The sequence below is a fragment of the Furipterus horrens genome, unplaced genomic scaffold (assembly GCF_987537825.1).
Source record: "Furipterus horrens unplaced genomic scaffold, mFurHor1.1.pri manual_scaffold_6, whole genome shotgun sequence".
Taxonomy (NCBI): Eukaryota; Metazoa; Chordata; class Mammalia; order Chiroptera; family Furipteridae; genus Furipterus; species Furipterus horrens.
Genome location: NW_028327176.1, coordinates 101,230,082 through 101,257,994, shown reverse-complemented (window position 1 = coordinate 101,257,994; position 27,913 = coordinate 101,230,082). Strand labels below are relative to the sequence as shown.

General features: G+C 37.1%; 1 pseudogene; it reads left to right on the top strand.

The window, feature by feature from the left end:
* Window positions 1-16,532: 16,532 nt before the first annotated feature.
* LOC150007115 (tyrosine-protein phosphatase non-receptor type 2 pseudogene) lies at window positions 16,533-27,139 on the top strand (annotated as a pseudogene).
* Window positions 27,140-27,913: the final 774 nt, after the last annotated feature.

The window sequence follows — 27,913 nt, the reverse complement described above, 5'->3', positions numbered from 1 at the left end:
TTTTAATTTTAAGCATTGGAAATTAAGGAGGGGATTTAAGGAAGATTACATGAAGGTGTAAGAAAGCAAGGCAGGGATTAGATTCGTCGTCGTCGGCAGCCATCCGTCTCGAGAGACGATGGTGTAGCTTCTTAAGAGTCTATCTGCACCGCCGAGAATGGCTGTGCAGTCCGACTCGGGAGTGACACGGTATCTGTCTCCTCCCGTGTTGAATCGACATCTTGCGATGACGCTGGAGTGTCCTCTCCAGTGAAGCTGAAGCTACAGAGCCTGGGCAGGGTGATATGGAGGGTCTGCTGTTGCCCAAGCAGCAGACCCCCCCTCTCTTCGCAGCTGAAGGGTCCAAGGGAAAGACTGAGTCAATACAGCTTGGGTTCAGGTGCGCCGCAGGAGTTGCCGGTGTTGACTACGACGTCAAACCGCCTTAGGGACTCCGGCTCCGGATTTTCTGTCGGGGTTTACTCCCTTAGCCTTTCCCCTGAAGAGGTATGCCGCAAGGCAGCGGAGGTTTTTTGGAGTCAGAGTTTTCCTTCTCTGATAGAGATTAGATTACAGGATAATTAATAAGATTATGTGCCCTTTTGAGGGTGGTTAAACCTTCAAGGAGTATTCTGGCATTTCAAAACTGTGTTAACCTAGATGCACAAGAACAATGGACAGGGGTTGCTTAAAAGCCTTTTACTAAAGAAGTTGCATGCCTGGGACTTGACTACCCACCATGACCTGCCCAATTAGAAATTGATGATTGGACCAACCTGTGAGAATACTTTCTATGGAACTCCATTTTTATCCACTCCAGCAAATGGGACCACAAAAGTTTCCATTGGTAAGTAGGGAACCCATTCCACTACTTGTTGGAAGAAGATAAAACATGAGACATTTCAGGTATGCTATTAAGAATAATAAAAGGTGCCCTGGCTGGTGTCACTCAGTGGATTGAGGATTGAGTGCTGGCCTGCAAACCAAGAAGCTGCCACTTCCATCCCCAGTCAGGGCACATACCTGGGTTGTGGGTTAGGTCCCCAATTGGGGGCAAGCAAGAGGCAAGTGATCTGTGTATTTCTTGCACATTGATGTTTCTCTCCCTCTCTTTCTCCCTCCCTTCCCCTTTCTCTAAAAGTAAATAAATAAAATCAAAAAACTGGAAGGTGACATGAAAGTTTTGGGATGATAAATGATAAATTTTCATTATAAAGAAAAAATAGCATTTCTCGTCTTGATTTGACAAAGTAGTTCACCTTCTGGCTCTAAACAATTATAAAAGCTGAACAAAATATATAAAACAACTTATTTATTTATTTACATAGTTTTAATTTTTTTTGCTGGCTTTGGAGAGCTACTATCCCAAGTCTTTGATCCCTAAGTAGAAGGAAAGGTCAGAAAATGAGCCCTACATCCTAGCAGACTGTCTCTCTTAGGATGGTTTTAAAGATTCAATTCAGAAAAATAAAATCCAGTTTCACTTTTGCCTGGAGAAAAATGTCAGGTACTCACAGTTTTGGACCATAAAGACTATTTTGACTTTCATGGGGGGTCAGGGGGGGCAATAGTCTGAAGAAAACCAAACTTTAATATACTTGGCTGATTCCTAAGCGATCCTTGTGCAAGGAGGTACTCTGGGAAGCTGAGAAATTATTCTGACGCCACAAAGGATTTAAGAGATGCTGGCATGTAAGAGTGGCAAAAGTGGGGAAGTCCCTGTCTTTCAGTAGAGACAAAGACAACGCCCAAGGAGGAAGAGCCATTCTCAAGGGGTAAGGACAAAACTGAAACTGACTCACCTTCATGGAGCCAAAATGCAAGTTTTCACAAGATCAAAGTGACTTGCCAGGAGTTTAACAACCTGTTAGAATAAAACTGTTTTAGAGGATAATAAATAACATAATCCAGATTCTTTTAAATCCACACTATCTTATAAAATTTATGGTGAAGAGTAAAAGTAACCAACATTCAAGAAATTTTTTTTAACTAAAAAAAATTTTGAACTTCCTGCCAAGATGGAGGCCTAGACAGATACACTGTATCTCCCTCCACAACTAATAAGGAATACAAGTACCTCAAAACTAGAGACAACCAGAAGTTCCAGAACATCGAACTGCTTGGAAGTCCAACAAACAAAGATATAAAAAAGAAATATTCATCCAGACAGGTAGGAGGAGAGAAGCCAGGGTGGAGAGGACGCAGTGTGGTGGTGGCAGCAGAAGCAGCACAGGCAGGCCAGCAGAAAGTGCAGTGACACGTTTTAAAAAATAGGGAGGGACACCTGGAGAACACTCCCAGCACCAGACCAGACCATGCAGCTCACGGTCCCAGCACCAGGGAAAATAAAGCCTCATTGCTTCTGACCATGCAGACCAGTGGGGGTTGGGGTAGAAGAAGAGACTGCCAGTCTCTCAGCAGAGTCTGCTTGTTTAAACGGCCCCCGTGGTCCTAGATCATCCAAAAACCCACCAACTCTGGGAACGATGGCCATGGCAACAGCTATACAGGCGCCAGTCCCAAAAAGAAGTGAGAGAAGTGCCTAGAAAAGGGGCCAGTGCTGAGGAAGTGGCATTGTTCCCTCTCAGACCCCTCCCCCACATACAGCAGCACAACGTGGTGAAACAGGTCGCCCTGCACTGTCGAACACCTAAGGCTCTGCCCCTTACAATGTAACAGATGTGACAGCTCTATCTAAGACACAGAGGCAAACAAACACAAGAGCCTACCAAGATGAGGAGGCAGAAAAGTATGGCCCAAAAGGGGAAATGAATCAAAGTTCCAGTGGGAGAACTAAGTGACAAGGAGATAGCCAACCAAACGGACATAAAATTCAAACACTGGTGATAAAGATGCTCACAGGCTTGACAGATATGCTTGAGTATGGCAAATGTATAAGGGAAGAAGTGAAGGCTATGCTAAATGACACGAAGAAAAAACCACACAAAACCAATGGTGAATAGAAGGAAGCCAGTGATCAAATCAATGATTTGGAATGTAAGAAAGAAAAAAAAAACAGTCGACCAGTACAGAATGAGGAAACAAGAATTGAAAAAAATGAGGAGAGGCTTAGAAACCTCTGGGATAACTTTAAACATGACAACATCCAAACCATAGGGGTGCCAGAAGGAGGAGAGGAAGAGCATAAATTGAAAGTTTCTGTGAGAAAATAATGAAGGAAAACTTGCCAAATTTGGTGAAGAAAATAGATATACAAGTCCAGGAAGCACAGAGAGTCCCAAACAAGCTAGACCCAAGGAGGACCACACCAAGACGCATCATAATTAAGATGCCAAAGATTCAAAATAAAGAGAGACTCTTAGAAGCAGCAAGAGAAAATCAGAGAATTGCCTCCAAAGGGGTGTCTATAAGACTATCAGATGACTTCTCAAAAGAAACTTTGCAGGCAAGAAGGGGCTGGCAAGAAGTATTCAAGGCGATGAAAAGCAAGGACTTACAATCAAGATTACTCTATCCAGCAAAGCTATCATTTAGAATGGAAGGGCAGATGAAGTGCTTCCCAGACAAGGTGAAGCTTAAGGAGTTCATCATCACCAAGCCATTATTAATGAAATGTCAAAGGGACTTACTCAAGAAAAAGAAGATCAAAATTATGAACATTAAAATGACAACAAACTCACAACTATCAACAACTGAATCTAAAAAATAAAAACAAAATCTAAGCAAACCAGAATAGGAACAGAATCATAGGTATGGGGATCATTTGGAGGGTTATCAGCTGGGAGGGAGAAGGCAGGGAAATGGTGCAGGGATTAAGAAGCATAATTGGTTGGTACAAAATAGACAAGGGGAAGTTAAGAATAATATAGAAAAAGGTAAAGCCAAAGAACTTATATGCATGACCCATGGACATGAGCTAAGGGTGGTGGGATTGCTGGAGGGAAAGGGGGTCCTGGGCAGAGGGGAGCAAAGGGGAAAAAATTAGGACTACTGTAACAACATAACCAATAGAATATACTTAAAAGAATTTTTTTGCTCACAGCCTAAATGACATAGCAAAAATCCAGATACCTTCAATAATCTGAAACACTAAATAATTCATTTGACAAAAATATAGAAGTTTTTTACACATAAAACTGCAAAAAAAAGAAAGTGAGAAAAATTACAGAAGACCTAAATAAATGGAGTAATGCACCATGTTCACAAATCATAACATGCCAATTGATATAATGTTAATTCTCCCCAAATCAATACATATGTTTAATAAAATCTCAGCAGGTTTTTTGATCAAGTTGACGAACTGGTGCTAAAATTCATATAGATATGCAAAGAACAACAAGAAAAAGTTTGAAAAGAAAACAAAGCAATTAACTCATTTCTGGATATTCAAAGTTAATGATGTACTACTGAAGTAAAGGTAGACATGTAGGTCAAAGGAAAGGAATAAAGAATTTAGAAATACACCCTTATGTGATCAATTTATTTTTGACAAAAGTGCAAGGCAATTCAATGGGATAAATTATGTTTTTCCAGTGATGCTGATTAAAAGTAAATGAACCTCAACTCTTTCTTGATACTGTATATAATAATCAACTAAACATGGATCATACAACTAAATGTAAAGGCTAAACCTATAAAATTTCTGGAAGTCATTGGTTAAACACTTTGCTTGGAAAAGAATATTAAATATAAACTAAAAGAAAAATATTAATAATTGGACTTCATGAAATTAAAGTTTTTCTTTTTAAAAAACAGAATATAGGGCTTGCCCCTACTCCACTCCCATGACCCTCCCTCTTCTTCTCTCCTCAGCTCATCCCCTCCTCCCCCCAATCCTTCTTCCCTCCCCATCTCTTGCTCCCCTCCCCCTTCACTGCCCGTCCTCCTCTCCCCCATGCCCTCTTCCCTCTTTCTGCCTTCCTCCCTCTGATCCTAAAAATAGAGGGAAAAAAAGCACTTAATATAACTATAACAATATAATTATACTTCATATAATGTAATAAAATGGCCACAGGCTGTTAGCAAGAAGTTGCAAAACATATATCTGACTCAAAATATCTATATAAAGTTTATCAAGAAGTCTTACAACTTAATATAAAAAAGCATAGAACCAAATTTTTTAAAATAGGCAGAAGACTTGAATGAACACTTACCAAAAAAGACATAAGGATAAAAAACAATTACATGGAAAGAGTTCAATATCATTCACCATTACAGAAATAAAAATTAAAGCTGCAATGATACCAAAACACATTCAGAAGAATATTTAAGGTTGAAATAAAAAGACTGAACATACTAAATGTTGGTGAGGATGTGGATCTAATAGAACTTTTCTACTTTGCTATTTTTAGTGTAGCATCATAAAGCTACTCTACATAACATTTTTACAGTATTTTTTTAAGTAAAATATAAAGCTACCATATATTCCTCCCATTCTACTCATAGATATTTACTCAAATTAGTTTGCACAGAATTTTGCACAATACCCATTGAAGCTAAACTTATAATAGCCCCAACCTGGAAACAACTAAAATGTCTGTCCATCAAAAGGTAAATGGATAAACATTGTATATCCATACAACGGAATGTTATTCATCCATGTAAAGGAATAAACTGTTGTTACACACAACATAAATAAATTTCAACATAATTATACTAAGTAAAGTGAGACAAAGATTATACACTGCATGCTCCATTTATATGAAATTCTATATAATCCAAACAAATTTATAATGACAGAAAGCAGCTCAGTAGTTGCCTGGAGTAGTTAAGATGGGGATTAAGACAGGAGCAGTCAAGGGACAGAAGAAAGTTTTGTGTGATGTGTTCATTATTATAATTGTTTTGATCATTTCATGGATTATATATATATAAACAAATGTTACACTTGTATTATGTGCACTTTATTATATGTTGATTATATTATACTAAGGCTGTCAAAAAATAAGAAAATAAAAATAAACATTTTCTGTTTGCATTTTTTGGTTTCACTATGAAGAATGAACAGAAGGTGGAAAGAATGGAAGAAAGGAGAGAAGTTAGCAAGCTTCTCAATTCCTCTAGGAAATGTGACAGAGATTACTTATTGAAGAGAAATGTACAGATATATTTAGGGATATCTGGAGGTAAACTATGCAGCCCTGAATGCCAGATTGGATATGAAGGGTGAGGGAGAGGGAGAAGGAGTTTTAAAGCATGACTCTTAGGTTTTCATCTTGCTCAAGTGGAAGAATGGAGATTCTTTTCTATGCTATAGGGAAACCTGGACCAGGACCAGGTTTCAGGGAGGAAACTATTGAATTCAATTTTGGGAACGCTGAATTTAGGGTTCACTTAAAGTTTTACAGTTGAACAAGTTGAGTAGGAGTTTGGATAATGAATATAATTTGGAGATATACATCTGTGAGTCACCAGACATTTGATGGTGAATAACACTTTAAAAATATTAAAGAGGGTGAGTGAAATGGGGAGAGTATTAACTGGAAGAGGAGAGGCCTAGGAAAGAGATTTCGCAACTCCTTATGTATAAAAATGAACAAACAAAAAGACTAAGATGGAGTCTCTAGAATATTCTAGTGACTATTTACCATGTTTGTGCTGAATAAATAGATGACCTTTCACAGATGTCATCTTTGTGGTCTATCACTCCTTCCTAAAAGGTATAGAGACCCAATGCCATTTTTTTAAGTAGAATTATTGACTATTACTGAGTAACTTCAGAGTCTCCTTGGACTCCAAGAGTTACCATTAACTAAAATTTCAAACTTGATATCCGGTCCTTTAGTTAAAGACTTTGAGATCACCTGTTTATTTAAAAATATAAAGATATCTCCTCTGGAAATTTACTTTTCAAGATAAAAATTATTTATATCTTAGTTGAATAAATCAAAACTATATTAACTTGAGGAGAAAGGGTTTTGAGAAAGAAGAAAGAGAAGCAACCACCATGAAGAAGTTAAGAGAGGAGGGAAAGCACAATGGTTCATATCGCCTGATAGCTAAATACGCACCTAATAATCTCATGCTTCAAAGATTTGTTAAAAAGTGGCATGTAGATATAAACACATAATAATAAATGACTTAAAATCGACAGGGATTTTAATTGTCATGAATACCAAGGAGAAACCAGGGCAAGGGGTCAATAATTGGTTTACAGGAAGCAAAATATGGCACACTTACATTATTAGGGTGAGCATTTCTCACAATCACTTCTATTGTTGGGGGAATCTAAAATCTAGAATAGAAGCTAATTTTCCAAATGCTCACATAGTGTTCCAGTGTTTTACTTGTGTTTATTAACTTGGTGTTCATGAGAGCTCTCTGCACTATATTTTTTTGGTGGGGAAATGGGTGGTTAAAAGAATAAGATACACAGAGAAGCTGAACAAACAAGACCAGGATTACACACCCAGCTGTGGAAGGAGACTGGATTTCAACTTTGGCAGTTTGGCTCCAGAGCTTGTGCATTTAGCTGCTCTACCATACATTTTCTTATTATACAAAACCCTCTCACTACCACCAAAACATCAGTCATTGCTCGGCTCCCAGGAGCAGAATAATTCATGTGTTCTTCCTTGGAGTTCTTCAGATATCTCAGATAACTTCAGCAATCTGGTTCTCGGTTATCCTCTCAATTTTGTTTTGTCCAGATTTTCCAGCACTGATTTCTCCATATTTCTTCACACATCCTGGATTCCAGACTATTTGGAACCTCCTAATGGTTATATATTAGAGATGTTAATTGTTCTATTAAAACATCGTGCCTTGGATCTAAATCAATGTTCCATATTTGGCTACTCTCTGCAAAATAAAGAACCATTGATTTTTCTGTTCTAGTGCTTGCACTCTTATTAAAGCATTCTAGAAGTCACACGTGGGTTTTGATAAGTTCTGTCTCAACGTTTGCTCCAATGTAATTTGTGGTCAATGAAATCTCCTGGCTACCTTAATGTAGATGGTGAAGGCACACCACCCCAATCATCAGGACAACTCCTTTTATTTTAATCTAAACACACGTTTTCATTTTTATACCTCCTCAATTCTGTCATGTTGGCATTTATCTAGTATTTTTAATTATATTTTTAAAAGCATACTAGCTTTTCTTCTCTGTTTAGATTAACCATATATTGAACTATTATTCATTCTACATTTTCATTCACGTAAATGACAAAATTGTTAGAGAAGCACAAGTCAAACAAATAGCAATGTGGTAGACATATAACAATAACCAATATTCCTCCCTAATCTCTTCTTGGTAGTATGCACTTAAATATGGGAAATCTTCAATTTCACATAAGAAGTTAAAGCTACATGTAAATTTTTGTGGTTTGAGGAGCTCTGCCACTTCAGTTTATAAGGAAAGCAGACTCTCCTTAAAATATATGAAATTTTACAGTAATCATATAAATATGCTCTTAATAAAACACCATATTTTGTAGAATTCTTTTATGCAATTTTGAAATACAGTAGTCCATATTATCACCTAACAACTCTGATTATTTTTGTTTTGCTTTTCCAGTTTATAAAGTGAAACTAAAAAATTATTTCATTAAACAAGCAATTTTGCTCAAGAGCATTTTCTTGCAATTCCATTAAACCTTTTCTTATAAAGATTACATCATGTGGCTGAGAATCTAGAGTTAAGAGAAAAAATGTTTCTAGGTTTCTTTTGGGTTTTGGTTTCCATCACTAAATCTCACTTTGTCATTTTTTTCTTCTCTTAATCTCTCCTATTTAAAACTAGCCAATTGGTTATATAATTGTTCTCTCTAACACACTTTTTTAAAAAACATTGTTCCAATGCCTTCTCTAGTTTGAATACCTGATCTTCTCATCAGTATGAAACCTCACCGACCAGCCATGACAGAGAAAAAATTAAGATGTAAAAGGTGGGTAGAGCTAAACGAGAAAGGTAGATTCTCCTGCACTGGCAAAGGATGGATCAAATGACTGCCTAAGTATTGAGATTTTAATTTTTATATTTTTCTGCCAGGAAATCCTCTAGCAATTAAGAGAAGCAACTAATTTTATTTACTAATTTTATTTAAAGATATATATAAAAGAATTACCCCTTGAGGTCATCTGATGGTCTTTCACAGAATATATACTGAATTTATCCTTAGCTTATGAAAATTACAATACATAGAGTTTTGGGAAAAGGTAAGGCTACAAGTAATACTAAATACTCTAGCATTAATTTATGGTCAACCGTGAGGTTTGTATATCAATAGATACACAAGGAGATCCAAGATGAGAAATGAAAAGTTGCATTAGGTTGGTAACTTAGGGCTCTTGAAATTCATTGTTCTTATTCCTTTGTATTTGATAGATTAAGCTAATATAGAGATATGACTTTTATTGTAACATGTTTTTGTTTTTGCTAATCTTTTTGTTTGGTTATTATTGTTAGGTCTATTAAGTGTGATAAAAAGATAAATGTAGGAAGAAGTTTTGACAGGATTAGTCTGATAAGACCAGGAATAAGTTTGTAAAGTTTAGAAAAGGAGATTAATTTTAAGTCTATAACATGTGTACAAGCTTTTCTCTTAATAACACTCAGATGTTTAGAACATAAACTGTAGACTCTCCCTATAAAGAATTTACAAAAAATATAAGACTAGCACACAGCAAGGGATTATATAAAGTTTTTTCTATCTGCATTCTAATAATTCCAAACTAATAAATTACATTGTCTCCTTTACTATTTTTAAATAAACTTCATTAAAAGTCTAACCTGAGTACACACATATTATTTTAAAACAAAGACCTGTTTATGAAATAGAAATAAAAAACCATTATGCTAAATGAAATATGCCAAAGAAAATCTGATGAGCAAAAAAGGTCCACAAGATTAAGTTGTAAAAATCGTTGGAGAACCACTGGCTTAGAGGATCTCAATCTAGCCTATGAATTAATTTTAATTTTGTTTGTAAGCAAGGAAGATATACTTCAAAGCCAAGCAGAGTTCTTACATGAGAAAGGGTTGAAAGGCAGATCTCCCCACCCCCACCCACCTGTGCACTGTTCTCCTTACCCTCTCAGTCAAAGCTACCTAACAGTGATATGCCAACTGAAGACTGTCTGCAAAATGTTCGTTGTCAGTATCAGATGGTGTGCAGAATTTGAGACTAATCATTTAGAAATTGAAGAGAGTAATTTTATGCCTGTTGAATCTACTGGTAAAGTGAGAATTGCATTTTGTGTGGTTTTTTTCTTTTTTTTTTTCTCCTAATTCATTTTCATTGTGCTTTATGAAGGTACTAGTCCATGACAGATTGAGAAAAATAAAAAGCTGATCCTTCACCCCAGATAATTGAAAAGCATAACCCTAGAAATCATCCGAGGCTGTGTTTCAGAAAGAACTCCTAGACAGTCGGGGGAGATGCAAAACCTATTGTACTTTCGTAGTGATTTTTTGCAATATAAACTATCTTTATGTCGATGGAGAAAAGGTACTGATGCAATATCTCTCTATGGATGTAGCCACATATTGGTTAAAAATAAGTCTCAGTGCCCTGGCTGGTGTGGCTCATTGGATTGAGTGCTGGCCCATGAACTGAAAGGTCACCGCTTCAACTCCCAGTCAGGGCACGTGCCTGGGTTGCAGGCCAGGTCCCCGGTTGGAGGCCTGCGAGAGGCAGCCAACTGATGTTTCTCTCTCACATCGATGTTTCTCTCCCTCTCTTTTGCCCTCCCTTCCTCAGTCTCTGAAAATAAATTTTAAAAATCTTTAAAAAATAAGTCTTAGGAAAATTATAAGGCAAAATGCAGCCTCTCCTCTCCCCCCACTCTTTTTTATTTCTCAAGGGCTGAGAATTCTCCTCTGACTGCATGTCTAGAGCTGTTCCTCTCTTATTCCCACTTTATATCTCATTCAGATCTGTGCTAAGAAGTTACCATATTCCACAATTAGAGTTCAATACTCACTATTTAATTAGTTGTACATTCAGAGCTGGTATCTTTATGAATATTAATTAGTTGAGTAAAGGAAATTAACAAAGATAAAGTTACAAAGAACAATGTGTTTACCTTTCCATGGGTACTTTTCTTTTTAAAAAGATAACCCTCATCATTCTAGAGTATTGTGTCTTTATTAGGGAAACTTAGTGGGGGCTATAGAAATACCATATTGTGAGAGCACCCTGAAATGTTATCATCCTTAAATTCCTACATAGGTCTTTGTCCTCTTTCCTATACTATGGTTAAACCTGTTTCTGCTTCTTTCTGCAAAAAGCACAGGACTAGTAATATTATCAGATGTACTGCAAGGAATGCTCTTATTTGCTTTCCAGATGTGAGTGAGGGCATTAGGAAAAATGTACTATGGTACATTGTGAAGGGAAATTCAGAGACGGTGGTTCCTAATGAATTGCTATGTGAATTTTAATTTTGTTTGTACACAATTCCTACATTATGTTGCAATTTTCCTGGGAAGTCAGTAACGTTTTAGAGTTCATGGGCTCTCTGAAGAAGCCTGTGAAAGGAAGAAAAAGAAACACCGTTCAAACTCCCAACATTTCAGTTTTAGGGGACTTTTGGATATTTGAGACACATATACCACACTATGTTCATTAAGTCCAGGCTAAGAATTTTTTTTCTATACCAACAACAAAGGGGGAAGTGAGCCTTGAAAGAATGCAATGAAAAATGAAATTGTCATCCATTCCATATACTTTTAAAATCAATGAAATGTTTATATGTTCTCATTAATAGCAGACACAAAAGACCTGCAGTCCTCCACAGAGCTTCATTGCTGAAGAAATTAGGCTATGATAAAAAACACTTTCATAAATTGGTACCATTTAGTATTAATAATGGTGAGATGGATATACATAAATTTGTTGTAGGACAAGATGTAGTTTAGAAGCACAGGTTTTATGCTTCTAAATTATCTTAATTTTTTCCAATAAAACATAGAAATACTATGAAGAAATACTTATGCACTGGTAACCATAATAATGAATCTGGATTTAGTGTTCCAGTTTAATAAGCTTATAGAGAGTGACATACATAGAGCTCTCTGAAAAATGAAAAGATACATCCTGAAAGCCAGAGATTGAAAAGGAAGGACAAAAAATGGCGTAATACAGAATCCTCACATCCTAACCTTATTTCTCTGTTTGAAAGATACATTCTGTGAAGGCTCCTCTGAGCTGAGTAAGGCCACTGTGACCCATTTCATTTTATAAAATGCCCCCACAACTTCTGTATGATCAAGGAAATGAAGCAGAATTAAACTACCGAAGGTCCCAGTCTTTGGAGACTTAGGCAGAGAAAGTTGCAAACATGCACTGAAAGATCAAATCCCACCTAAAGAGTTACCTGAATAGTTAGGTATTTTAGAAATAGATTTAAGACCTCTGTAATGTTAATTATCAAGCATATGGAAGGATTTAATATTGGATATTGACATACGAAGCTCTAACAAGCTTAGCAGTGTGCCAAAGATGACTTCTACTAAAGTAAAGGAAACATACTGAACTAAGGCAAATAAGATCACAGGCCTCTCTTCTCTATAGTATTTACTTTCCACAGGAAAATCTAATATATTATTTCCTAGTGTACATGAGCTTGATCCCCACTATGTAATCAAGACAAGATCTACCTCATTCAAAATGAACATACATCATTCAAATTGTTACTTGAATGACAATTATGTAAAAATTCACAGGCCTTCTTCACTGTTAAACCTAAAAGCCATGGCAAAAAAGTAAACTTTAAGCAAACAATATAGGTTACTTGGGTAAGTAGCAAGTGTTTCCTAGAAGCCAACCCTTAATGATTATCAAAGTGTAGATTCTCTTATAATAAACTTTAATTCTTTAAACTATTTCCTTTGAATCTTAAACTAAGGGTTCATCTGTATTTTCTTATATCAAAAATTTTTCAGTCTCATTAAAAATCATGATCTCAAATGGGGGTGGTGTGAGATTGCTGGAGGAGGGTTGGTGCTGGGCAGAGGGGAGCAAAGGGGGAAAATTGGAACTATTGTAACAATATAATCAATAAAATATAAAATAAATAAATAAATAAATAAATAAATAAATAAATAAATAAATCGTGATCTCTACTCTTTTTTGATCTCCAAATGCTGGACTTCCCCAGAACTTAGTCCTGCCCTACTGTTCTCCTATTTTTTATAGTCACCCTTTCATAATCTTGTCCAGTTTTATCTGTCACCCATCTCGATGCCAAAAACTCAAACATGACAATCTCCTGTCAGGGTTATTCAATGAACTCCAGAATTGCATGTGTAAATTCATCATCTATATTCACTTTATTGAAAGATAAACTAAATCAGCATGTCTAAAAGTGAAATTCTGAGAGTTCCTCCAAAACATATTCACCTCAGCCTACATCATAGCACTTAATGGCATGCCAACCTTCCAGTAGTTTCTATAGACTACTTCTTGCTGATTCTCCTATATTCACCATCTAATCCAGCAGGAAAGGTGTTGAAACACCTTTAAAATATATCCCTAAAAATGGCTTCCTGTTGAGGTTAAATGCCTCATATTTTCTTTAATTAGAAATAATGTGAGCAAAATAAGGATGTTAGTTTTTATTATATACATGATCATAATTGGGTATATAAAAATTAACATATATGGAGGTCTTAAGAGCCGTTATTGGTCACTAACTATGCATCAATATTTAATCTTAGACTGAAAATTAACTCACTGTTTATAAGCAGGCTTAATTGGAAAGTAATATTCAAGCCATGAAATTACCAAAAACTAATGAGTGAGTTGCTGGTATTAGTCCTCAAGTCATTTCACCTTTAACTTGCCACAATCATGTAGTATATATCCAATCCATAAAACTGTCTCTTGCCTCTTAGAATCAGATCCTGTTTGAGGAATTCCTAAGGATTACAGGTTTAATTTTGTTGGTTTTGTATGTGCCAAGAGAGTGTCATAATAAATTTTACTTTATAACTTGATAGACCAAATTGTTCTGACAATCCTTTGTATCTTTATTCACAGAGGGATTAGACTTAGGTTGTTATCTAAATCTCACTTAGAAATTACATATATCTTCTAAAATAACTCATCTAAACTTGTTGCACACCTTTCTGTATCCTGGTAAGATAGAAATACATAGTCTCTGTCCTCTAAAAACTTACTCTCCAAAAGGAAAACACAGGCCAATTAAGCAGTTCCATTTTAGGGGACTTGAAAAATTATGACATATGGCTTCCTTAATGGTATATTGGATCTGCTTTATAATTTTTCCCCAAAAAAATGTTTTAAAAAAAGAAAGAAAAACAAGGAGGGAATATTCACTTTTTATTCCTGCTTAATGGAAGAACATACCAAGAATACAGCAGGTTCACACTGCTGAGTGGCCTCTAATATGTAGGATATGAAGCCCTGGGACATTGTTCTAAGGAGATCACAAAATGTGTATGCAGACCAAATATATTTAATATCAATAATCCAATCAAAAAATATAATTTTTCATCATTATGTGATTTCAAATCAGGAAAATACAGAAATACATAATGTCCTTTGATGTGAACATTTTTAGTGTCTAAGACTTGACCCCAAACTCAAAAATTTGAGAGGAAATCACTAGGGGTTCCAGAGGAGCAGAAACTGTCTATTTGGCTCAACTTGGAGATGAAGACCATTGACTTGTTTTTCTAATATACAGTGTCCATATAATAGAGTGTTGAGAATTCCCTAACCATAGAGGCAATTTTTCAATATTTTGCAAATATAAGACCAGAGAAAGATATTTTAGGCATAGATAGAAGCAAGGAAGATGATGTGGAATCAATAAAAAAGAGATAAAATAAATAATTTGATTATCAATTTAAGAAGATAAGACAAATGAATAGAAAAATATTGGCAGGAAAAGAGAGTATGTAAAGAATGGGACAGACTGCCAGAGACCTTTATCTGAAGGTAAAGTATAGATGAAGAGCAGAAATCCAAGAATAAGAGTTATCTTTAGGCTGCCATCATTTATTTTTTATTGAAGTTATTGGGGTGACATTGGTCTATAAAATTATATAGATTTCAGGTATACAATTTTGGCAACCATCAAATTATAACAAGATCAAATGACACAATTCTTGTGCCATTTACTCAATGGGAACTCCAATATTTAGAACCTATAAATCATGAAAAATATTAAGGCCATTTATAGGTCCTCCAATTTTGTAAATACATTTTTCTAAAATTAAATTGCAGATTTTATATCTTTATTCAAAATCATTTTCTTCCACTTTATACAAAAAGGCAAATCATTTACTTAGCATAAATTTTATTGTGGTGACTTGCCCTGGCTATAAAACTTTCTGGGGTGCCAATCAAAAAGAGGACTTTGACAGAAACTCCAGTGTTCCTCAAATATTCCATATGCTTTTCTATATTTTTCACCCCCTGCCATGAATTGGGGCAAGAAAACTAGTTCTGACTAATGGGCTTTGATGGGAAAGTGTAGTGTGCCACTTCCACTCCAAAGCATAGATTAATTAGAGTGCTATTCTTCATCTATTTAATCTTCTGCTATATCAACCATGCTACTGACATTCCAAACACAGTGGGTCCCTTAGTAACTATGTTACTGTGGAGTAGAACTTACATGCCTCATCACACACACACACACACATACACATACACACACACACAGTGAGAACTGAGGCTAACAACATATAATCTTGTTACTGTATATGTTTTCCAAATACTGTAATCTTGTTACTGTATACATATTAATGTTATACTATAAATTTCTATACATTGATTGCTGGTTCAGAAAAAAACTCAAGAGATGTTTTCCAGGTATATTCCACAACTGAACATTAACTAATGTGTTTCACAAACTTATGGCTGTTTTTGGATGATGAGATAATGTCAATATCAGTGAGTACTTTGGAATTATTGTTTTCTTTATTTTACTATTAAGTGAATTTCTTCACAAGTAATTTTTTACTAATTATAATAGAGTGATATAAGTTATTCAGAATTTACATGGACCATGGTTGTGGAAAAAAACATCATGAGTAGAAAATATAATTCAAATCCATACCAAGAAAAAAAGCATTTTCCAAGGGGGGTTTGAAGATGGCAGAGGAGTGAGGGGAGGCTGCGCTTTCTTGCTCCCAAGACCTGTCTGTAGTTTGGACTAATTGCAGACAGAACATCTCAGTTAAAATCTGGACACTGGCAGGAGTTGAGCCTTGGCACTGCTGGATCAGAGAAGACCATCTGGGAGCGACCTGTTTGGTGAGGATAGCGGAGGAAAAAGGGACGAGACAGGATTTCTGACTGGGTTGGCTTCCCGAGATGCAGCTGGAAGTACACAAAGGCTTTTTAGTGACCCCAGGTTTCCCCAGAGAGGAATCAAGAGGAGAGCGGGGCTCTGCCCGCTGGCAGAGGCAGGCGTGGCCCAGGTGGCATCTGGCACTGAGAGGCAAGAAACAGTGTACTGCTGTGTATGTATGAATGTGTTTTTCCTTTTTCTTTTTCTCTTTTGTTTTTCCCAGAGAGGGAGGGAGAGGTTAGGGGTGAGACTAGATTCTTGAGGAGTTCAGGCGCAGAAGCACAATTGCCCACTCCCCAACCCTCTGCCTGGGTCACGCGAGCATGCACAGGGAGGTGACCCTGTCCATCTGCCCAGGCGCACAACCAACTCGCCGGCCGCTGTGCCCAGGTGCCCCTCAGGCCCACCCCAATAGGCACAAAATCAATGCACCAGCCACCAGGCACAGAGACCCACCTCTGCCCATGGTGCTCAGGTGCCCATGGCCCTGCCACAAAGAGCGCAAAATCAACTCGCCAGGCGCACTGGCCACCATGCGCAGGTATCCCTGGCCCACCCCAATAGGCGCTAAACCAACGCGCCAGCCACTCGCCCAGGCACTACTCAGGCATGCCTCAGCGGGTGCAAGAACAGCGGGCTGGCCACAGCTCACAGACACCCACCTCCTCTATGCACAGGTGCCCAGGGCCCCGCCCCAATGGGCGAAAAAACAACTCCCCGGGTGCAGCTCAGCAGGCGCAAGGCTAGTGTGCTGGTCACCACGCACAAGCACCCCTGGCCTGCCCCAATAGGCTCCAAACAAATGCGCCGGCCACCGGGCACGGATGCGACCTAGGCGCAACCCAGTGGGCACAAGGCTAGCGCACCCAAGGCCGCACGCAGGCACACACCGCTGCCGCGCCCAGGCACCTCTGGCCCGCCCCAGTAGGCACCAAACCAATGCGCCGGCCACCACGCCCAGGTGCCCACTCCCACTGCACACAGATGCCCGTGGCCCCACACCAATGGACACAAAACCAACTCACCAGCCTCACAGGGCCACAGGTGCCACCTGGACCTGCCCCAATGGGCAAGAAACCAATGCACCACCCATCCCAATAGGCCCAAAACAAACCCACCCACCAGCGAGTAGAGGCCTCCCCCTCTGCTGGAACAGGAGAGCAACCAGTCTGCCTTGGACCTACCTGCCCCAATATGCAACACGTCAACCTGCCCCTGGCCTTGACGAGGGAATGGACTCACCTCTGGCTGAGGACAAAGGACAGTGAAATGAACTAGAGGTACTTTGTAATAAGTTTTGGGTTCTGGCTCTTAATAAAGAGCTGGGAGAGCAGCAGACTAGGTCCCAGTACAGAAGCATCCCAAGAGCCACAGGAGAAATTGCTTAAGCAGACTGCTCCCCTCCAAGTGGCATCAACTGGAGACAGCATCTCAACAACTGTATACAAAAATTTCACACCATAAAGGCAGAAAATAAAAGCAGATCAATATAAGAAGCAGAAACAAGACCAGTGCCCAAAATGGGGCGGCAGAATAACACCCCACCAAACAGAAACAACACTACACCAAAAAGAAAGGAGGAATTCCCAGAAGGAGGGATATACAACATAGAAGCAAGCAAGCTATCAGAGATGGAATTCAAAACAATAGTAATGAGGAAGCTCAATGAACTCGACAAACTCAAAGGAAACTATAACGACCTCCAGGGAAACTATAAAGAGCTCGAGGGAAGCTATAAAGAATTTACTGAGAACTACACCAGCATGAAAAAAGACATAAAAACTATCAAAAAGAACCAGGAAGAAATGAAGAGTACAATTTCTGAACTGAAGAACGCAATAGAATCAATCAAAAGCAGGCTAAATGAAGCAGAGAACTGGATCAGTAAATTAGAGGACAACGTAGAAAAAAATTTCCAAACAATGCAACAAAATGAAAAAAGACTAAAAAAGAGTGAAGAGGGTTGAAGAACTGCAGGACAACATGAGACAAAACAACATTAGAATCATAGGGATACAAGAAGAAGAGGAGCAAGGGATAGAAAACCTGATTGAAAAAGTAATGACAGAAAATTTTCCTAACCTGATGAGAGAAAAAGTCATGCAAGTCCAGGAAGCACAGAGGGTCCCAATGAAAATGAACCCAAAAAGGTCTACTCCAAGGCACATCATAATTAAAATGGCAACATTTAAAGATAAAATGAGAATCCTAAAAGCAGCAAGAGAAAAAGAGCAAATAATATACAAGGAAATTCCAATAAGGCTATCAACTCACTTCTCAACAGAAACACTACAAGCCAGAGGGAATGGCAAAAAATATTTCAAGCAATAAAAAACAAACGCCTACAACCAAGACTACTCTACCCAGCAAGGCTCTCCTTTAAACTGGAATGTGAAATAAGGAGTTTTCCAGACAAAGGAAGACTAAAAAAATACATTTCCACCAAACCAGCATTGCAAGAGATGCTAAAGGAAATGTTTTAAGAAAAAGAAGAAAAAGAGAGAGGGAGAGGAACATGGGTATAAAAGGAAATGAATAAATACCTGTCAATAATAACCTTAAATGTAAATGGATTGAATGCTCAACTTAAAAGACAGAGGGTAGCTGAATGGATATAAAAACATGACTAACATATATGCTGTCTACAGGAGACACACCTCAAAACAAAAGATTTACACAGACTGAAAGTGAAGGGATGAAAAAAAGTATTTCAAGCAAATGGACATAAAAAGAAAAACTGGGGTAGTAATACTTATATCAGACAAAACAGATTTCACAGCAAAGACCATAAAAAGAGACAAACAAGGACATTTTATAATACTTAAGTAAAAAATCTATTAAGAAGATGTAACCCTGGTAAACATATATGCATCCAACATAGGTGCACCAAAATATATGAGGAAGATATTGGAAGACTACAAAAAATATATCAACAGCAACACACTCATAGTAGGGGACTTTAATACCCCATTGTCAACAATGGACAGATCTTCGAAGCAAAGAAACACCAAAGATATTGAGGCATTGAACAACACTCTAGACAAGATGGAATTAATTGATATATATAGAACTTTTCACCACAAAGAAGCAAAATGTACATTTTTTTCAAATGTGCATGGGACATTTTCAAAGGTAGACCACATGGTAGGACACAAAACAAGCCTTAAAAAATTCATGAAAATTGAAATTATATCAAGCATATTTTCAGACCACAATGCCTTGAAACTAGAAATCAACCTCAAGGAAAAAACTCAAAAACATTCAAACTCATGGAGAATGAACAACATGCTATTAAATAATGAATGGGTTAACAATGACATCAAGAAAGAAATAAAGTTTCTGGAAACAAATGATAATGAGCACACAATAGCCCAAAACTTATGGGACACAGCAAAAGCAGTCCTGAGAGAAAAGTTAATAGCAATACAGGCCTACCTAAAAAGGATAGAGGAATCCCAAATAAAATATCTAATCCTAAAGCTACAAGAACTAGAACAACAATAAACAAAGCCCAGAGCGAGCAGAAGAAAGGAAATCATCAAGATCAGAGCAGAATTAAATGACATAAAGACCAAACAAACAATTCAAAAGATCAACAAAAGTAGGAGCTGGTTCTTTGAAAAGATAAACAAAATTGACAAGCTTTTAGCCAGGCTCATCAAGAAAAAAAGAGAGAGAACCCAAGTAAACAAAATCAGAAACAAAAGAGGAGATATCATGACCAATATCACAGAAATAAAAAGGATTGTAAGAAATTACTACAAACAATTATATGGCAAGAAACTTGACAACCTAGATGAAATGGACAAATTTCTGGAAACATAATTTTCCAAAAGTGAATCAAGAATAAGCAGAAAGCCTAAATAGACCGATAACAAAGAGTGAAATTGAAAGAGTAATCAAAAAACTCCTGGCACACAAAAGTCCTGGACCGGATGGCTTCACAGGTGAATTTTACAAAACATTTAGGGAAGAACTAACACCTACCCTTGTCAAACTATTTCAAAAAATTCAAGAAGAGGAAAAAATCCCAAACTCTTTTTATGAAACCAGTATTACCCTAATTCCAAAACCAGGTCAAGACACAATAAAGAAAGAAAACTACAGGCCAATATCACTGATGAAATATAGATGCTAAAATCCACAATAGAATATTGGCAAACCGGATCCAGCAACACATTAAAAAGATCATACATCATGATCAAATGGGATTCATCTCAGGGATGCAAGGATGGTTTAATATTTGCAAATCAATAATGTAATACACCATATAAACAAAATGAAAGACAAAAACCACATGATCATATCAATAGATGCATAAAAGGCATTTGATAAAGTAAAACATTCATTTATGATGAAAACACTCAGCAAAATAGGAATAGCGGGAGCATACCTCAGCATAATAAAGGCCATATACGAAAAACCCGAAGCCAACATTATACTCAATGGGCAAAAACTGAAAGCATTCCCCCTGAGATCAGAAACAAGACAAGGATGTCCACTCTTTCCACTTCTATTAAACATAGAATTGGAAGTTCTAGCCACAGCAATCAGACAAGAGAAAGAAATAAAAGGCATCAAAATTGGAAAAGAAGAAGTAAAACTGTCACTATTTGCAGATGACATGATAGTATACATAGAAAACCTTATAGACTTCACAAAAAAACTACTTGTCCTAATAAATGAATCTGGCAAAATAGTAGGGTACAAAGTCAATATTCAAAAATCAAAGGCATTTCTATACACCAACAATAAAATATCGGAGATAGAAACTAGAAAAAAAAATCCCATTTACTATAGCAACAAGAAAAATAAAGTACCTAGGAATAAATTTAACCAAAGAGGTAAAAGACCTGTATTCGGAAAACTACATAACACTGAAGAAAGAAATTAAGGAAGATACAAATAAATGGAAGCATATACCATGCTCACAGATGGGAAGAATCAACATTATCAAAATGTCCATCCTACCCAAAGCAATTTATAGATTCAATGAGATCCCTATTAAAATACCAATGACATTTTTCACAGACCTAGAACAAATACTTCAAAAATTTATATGGAAGCAAAATAGAGCCCGAATAGCCACAGCAATTTTGAGGAAGAAGAACACAGTAGGAGGAATCACAATACCTGATATCAAACTATACTACAAGGCCACGGTAATCAAAATAGTCTGGTATTGGCATAAGAACAGACATATAGATCAATGGAACAGAATAGAGAGCCCAGAAACAAACCCATGCCTCTATAGTCAACTAATATTCAACAAAGGGGGAAGAAACATAAAATGAAATGAGAAGAGCCTCTTCAACAAATGGTGCTGGGAGAACCGGACAGTGATGTGCAAAAAAATGAAACTAGACCACCAACTTACACCATACACAAGAATAAACTCAAGATGGATCAAAGACTTAAATGTAAGACATGACACCATAAAAATCCTAGAGGAAAACATAGGCAGGAAAATTTCAGATATCCCATGTAACAATATTTTCACTGATATATCTCCTAAGGCAAGGGAAATAAAGAAAAAAATAAACAAATGGGACTACATCAAACTAAAGAACTTATGCTCAACAAAAGAAAACATCAGTAAGATGAAAAGGGAACCAACCATATGGGAAAACATATTTGCCAATGATACATCAGATAAGGGATTGATCTCCAAAATATATAAAGAACTTACATAACTCAACACAAAGAAGACAGACAGCTCAATTTAAAAACGGGCAAATGACCTGAACAAACACTTCTCCAAGGAGGATATACAGAGGGTTCACAGGCATATGAAAGAATTCTCAACATCACTAGCCATCAGAGACATGCAGATAAAAACCACAATAAGATACCACTTTACACCAGTCAGAATGGCCATCATCAGCAAATCAACAAACAACAAGTGCTGGCGAGGATGTGGAGAAACGGGAACCCTACTGCACTGTTGGTGGGAATGCAGACTGGTTCAGCCACTATGGAAAACAGTATGGAATTTCCTCAAAAAACTAAAAATGAAACTGCCTTTTGAACCAGTGATTCCCCTGCTAGGATTATTATACCTGAACAATCCTGAAACCCCAATTCAAAAGAACTTATGCACCCCTATGTCCACAGCAGTGCTGTTTACAATAGCCAAGTGCTGGAAACAACCTAACTGCCCATCTGTAGATGAGTGGATTAAAAAACTGTGGTACATTTACACAATGGAATACTATGCAGCAGAAAGAAAGAAGGAACTCCTGCCATTTGAGACAACATAGATGGAACTAGAGAGAATTATGCTTAGCAAAATAAGCCAGGCAATGAAAGAAAAATACCAAATATAGTTTCCCATACAGTTGGTTCCCTTTTCATTTTGCTGGTGTTTTCTTTAGCCAGGCAGAAACTTTTTAGTTTGATGTAGTCCTGTTTGTTTATCCTTTCCTTTTTTTCCCTTGCCCTCTTGATGACAGGCACTGATAAGAGCTAATTCTAACTCTCATACCTTATTTGAGGCAGTTTGATTGACAGTTTCCTCTGTGTATTCCAATAACAACATAAAATAATCACATATAATTGTGATGAGAAGATACTTCCTGTAAGAATTTCTAAAAGGTACATACATTGCTTATTGAAGTATGTGTAATCTTTGGTGGCAGTGATATATTTCTCATTGTGTCTGGCTAAATAAGCAAAGTGTTTTGTTTTGTTTTTCTATAAGAGAGAAGAAAATGTAGTAATTTTGATGAATGTAGGACTTTATAAATATAAAGGGAAATTTTATTGCTCCCAGAACAGTAGCTAAGTAGAGTAAATACTTATGATGGAAAGATAGTATAGTCTTTGGAGGTAAACGATTTGAAGTAGAATACTGGTTCCACTTAAATATCTTTGAACTAATTCACTTCTTCAATTTCAGTATAATCATTTTTTTAAAGGAATTAATTACACCTTCCCCCATAAGACTGCCCTTAAGAATTAAACAAATTTACATGTGCAAAGCCTCTTGTGCATAGTTAAGGGTTCCATATATGAGTTGTTTTGTTTTTAAGTGCAGGTAAAGGTTAAAGTAAAAATGTCAAAGTTAAATAATTAGGACATGTTAGCTTAGGTCGATATCTTAATTGCAGATCTGACCACCTAAAGATATGCTCTCAGGATAATTAAGGCAGATTCAACACCATGCTTTCCTAATACTCCCAACTTCTATCAGCTGAGTAGAAAGAAAAATTCCACAGTTAGAGCATCCAATTAGACGCAGATGGGCAACAGTGTTAAGATAGCATTTATTCTGTGTAAATTTAGATTGAAGTGAAAACATTTATTACAAAAATTTATAAACTGTGGCAAAACATAATGATTATTATTTAAATTCCCTAGGAACACTTCACCCAGTAATAATAACTAACACTTGTTTTATATTTTTAAATGGTATTTTTAAATATTTATTTATTGGATATTTATCTAAAGACTAGTAAAAACTACATGATATTTGAATGTACCATAATTTACCAAAATACTATATGTTGATCAATCCAGGGTTTTTATTGTCTGTGACACTCATAAATAACAGTTAATTTTTCTTTATGATCTTGACAAGTTATCCAAGGTACAAAGTTCTTGGACCTAAATATTTGAAAGTTTGAATATTTTTTCATCTTTTGTTTTGCATTGCCAAATAACAACATTTGACAAAATGGAAAAAGATTGTGTGCATGTTACCGACCCACCTCAGCTACAGCATGCTCCCAGATCCTGTGTGGGCCTGAGCCTGTCCCTGGGCACAGGCTATGCTCACACTACTGGCTCCAGCGGCAGTGTCTGTCACCATCCAATGAAAGTTTGAGGAGTTGCATGCTCAAAATCAGTGGCAGCAGCTATACTCAATTATAAGTCATATTAAAATGCAAAATGCTTAGAATGATTATATTAATGCCAACTTAGTTGGCATAGAAGAGGCCCAAAGGAATTACCTCCTAAAACAAGGTCCACTTTCTTATACAGGCTGTCATTTCTTTCTTTTTTAAGTATATTTTATTGATTATGCTGTTACAGTTGTCCCAATTTCTTTTCCCTTTGCTCCCCTCTTCCCAGTACTCCCCTTCCCTCCAGCAATCCCACCCCCTCTTATTTCATGTCCATGGGTCATACATATAAGTTCTTTGGCTTCACCCTTTCCTATATTATTAACTTCCCCCTGTCTATTTTGTACCAACCAATTATGCTTCTTAATCCCTTCACTATTTCTCCCCCTTCTCCCTCCCAGCTGATAACCTTCGAAATGACACCCATACCTATGATTCTGTTCCTATTCTGGTGGTTTGCTTAGTTTTATTTGTTTGTTTGTTTGTTTTTTAGTTCTGTTGTTGACAGTAGTGAGTTTGTTGTAATTTTAATGGTCATAATTTTGATCCTCTTTTTCTTAAAAAAAAGTCCCTTTGACATTTCATATAATAAGGCCATGGTGATGATTAACTTTTTTAGCTTTGCCTTGTCTGGGAAGACCTTTATCTGCCTTTCCATTCTAAATGATAGCTTTGCTGAATAAAGTAATCTTGGTTGTAGGTCCTTGCTTTTCAAAGTTAGGTCCTTGCTTTTCAGTACTTTGAATACTTCTTGCCAGTCCCTTCTTGCCTGCAAAGTATCTCTTGAGAAATCAGCTGATAGTCTTTTAGAAACCCCTTTGGAGGTAACTCTCTGCTTTTTTATCTTGCTACTTTTAAGATTCTCTCTTTACCTTGAAACTTTGGCATTTTAATTATGATGTGTCTTGGTTTGATCCTCTTTGGGTCTAGCTTTTTTGGGACTCTCTGTGCTTCCTGGACTTGTATGTCTATTTCCTTTGCCAAGTTAGGCAAGTTTTCTTTCATTATTTTTTTCACATGTTTTCCATTTCTTGCTCTTCCTCTTCTCCTTCTGGCAGCCCTATGATTTGGATGTGGGTACATTTAAAGTTGTCCTGGAGTTTCCTAAGCCTCTCCTCATTTTTTTCAATTCTTATTTCCTCATTCTGTACTGATTGTTTTTTTCTTCCTTATGTCCTAAATCATTGATTTGAACCTTGGTTTTTTCCCCTTCATCATTGGTTTTGTGTGGATTTTCCTTAGCATAGCCTTCAATTCTTCCCTTCTGCATGTGCCATACTCAAGCATATCTGTCAAGTCTGTGAGCATCTTTATCACCAGTGTTTTGAACTCTGGGTCTGTTAGGTTGGCTATCTCCTTTTTGCCTAGTTATCCCACTGGAATCTTAACCCATTCCCTCTGTCTTCTCAACTTGACAGGCTTCTGTGTTAAGCCTCTGTGTCTTAGGTAGAGCTGTCACACCCGCTACATTATAAGGGATGGAGCCTTAGGTTTTCGATAGTGTGGGGTTACCTGTTTCACCATATTGTGGCGCTATGTGTGGGGGGTGGGGTCTGAGAGGAAACAATGCCTCTTTCTCAGCACTTGCCCCTTTTCCAGGCACTTCTCCCACTTCCTGTATGGAACTGGTGCCTGTCTAGCTGTTGCCATGGCCATCGTTCCCAGAGCGGGTGGGTCTGGAACATTCTAGGACTGTGAGGGCCCTTTAAATAAGTGGATTCTGCTGAGATACAAGCAGTTTATTCCTCCACCCCAACCCCCACTGATTTTCACAGTCAGAAGCAATGAGGTTCTATTTTCCCCAGCGCTGGAACTGTGAGCTGTGTGGTCTGGTCAGGTCTGGTGTTGGGAGCACTTCTGAGGTGTCCCTCCATACTTTTTTAAATGTGACTACACTATCCACTGGCGGCCACAGCCACTGTCACTGCTGACACACCGCATCCTCTCCGCCCCAGCTCCATCTCTCCTGCCTATCTGGATGAGTATTTCTTCTTTATATTTTTGTTTGTTGGACTTCCATGAAGCTCATTTTTCTGGGAAGTCTGGTTGTCTCTAGTTTTGAGGTAATTGTAGTCCTTAGTTGTGGAGGGAGATGGAGCATGTCTGTCTAGGCCTCTATCTTGGCCAGAAATTCAGGCTGTCATTTCTGACTTATGCTTTAGCAGCAAAAGATGAAAGCAGTTCTCATACTAAACTAACCTATGGAGAAAACATTGGTTAAATGTGCACAGTATTGGCCAACAAAAGATGACCAAATGATGCTGTTTAAAGAAACAGGAGTCAGTGTAAAGTTCTTGTCAGAAGATATGAAGTCATATTACACAACATATCTACTGTAATTAGAAGATATCAATAGTGGTGAAACGAGAACAATATCTCATTTTCATTATACCACCTGGCCAGATTTTACAGTTCCTGGATCACCAGCCTCATTTCTCAATTTCTTGAAGTGATAGAATCTGGTTTCTTAAATGCTGAACATGGGCCTGCAGTGATCCACTGTCGTGCAGGCATTGGGTAGTCAGGTACCTTTTCTCTACAGATAACTGTCTTATTCTAATGGAAAAAGAAGATGATATGAACATTGATAAACTGTTCCTGAATATTAGGAAATATCAAATAGGACTTATTCAGACACTGGATCAGCTCAGGTTTTATATATGACTATAATAGAAGGAGCAAAGTTTATAAAGGGAAATTCAAATATACCAAAACGGTGGAAAGAACTTTCTAAAGAAGACTTATGTCCTCTGTTAATCATTTATCAACCAAAATAATGACTGAAGAATACAATGGGAATAGGAAAGGATTAGAAGAAGAAAAACTGACAGGTGACAGACAGTACTATCCTTCAAAATGCAAGATAGTATAGAGAACAGTGAGAACATTCTACAGAGATAAATTTGAGATGACAGAAAAACTAACGCAGCTCAGACGGTATAGCAGAGGAAACAGAGGCTAAATGAGCCTGAAAGGAAAAGAAAATGGTGGTTATGTTAACAACTTATTTTCACTAAGATGAGGTTTGTGTCATTTTGGTCAGCGCTTTTGTTGGCTAGACACTTTTTTCAACAAATGTCCTGTAAATAAAACAACTTTGCCCAACAAGCTTCTGCACTAATAGCTGATAGTGTTCTATTAATCATAAGGGTTTTTCTATTAGCAAACTTGTCATACCCCAAAAATGGAGCAATAGAATAGACACCAACATCTCAAGGTGCTGCCTTCAAATTGTAAACAGTGATCTAAAATAAAGACCTTAATGCCTGTTAAAAACTGGTATATTTTATAATTGTAATCATATATGTTAAGTTTAATATTTCACCTGACCAGATTGAGAAATATTCTTCATCACAAGGATTTGTTTTTGAGGCTATCTGGATTTTAACCTTCATTTGATACAAACAATAAGTACTGTGGTTTTATCCACATTGTTACTGAAAATAAAATGACCTTTTAGTAATGCAGCTATCACTGGCCTGGCCTGATGGCTCAGTTGGTATTAGTGTCCTTCTGTTCACTAAAAGGTTGCAGGTTTGATTCCTGGTTAGGGCACATACCTAGGTTGTAGTTTAATTCCCAATAGGGGTGCATATGAGAGGCAGCCAAAAAATGTCTCCCCCCAGCCCATTCCTCTCTTTTTCTAAAATCAATTAAAAAAAAAAAAAAAAAACATAGTCTTGGGTGAGGATTCAAAAAATAAAATAAAATAATTTTAAATGTGTATAATGTACAATGTGCTATTGATGTGAGCATTAATAATTTATATTCTTAACCATTTCAAAATAAATATACTTTATAAGTATGAATTTAATCTTAGTTAAATGTGCTTTTTAAAAAAGCTCAATTTGAAAAATCTG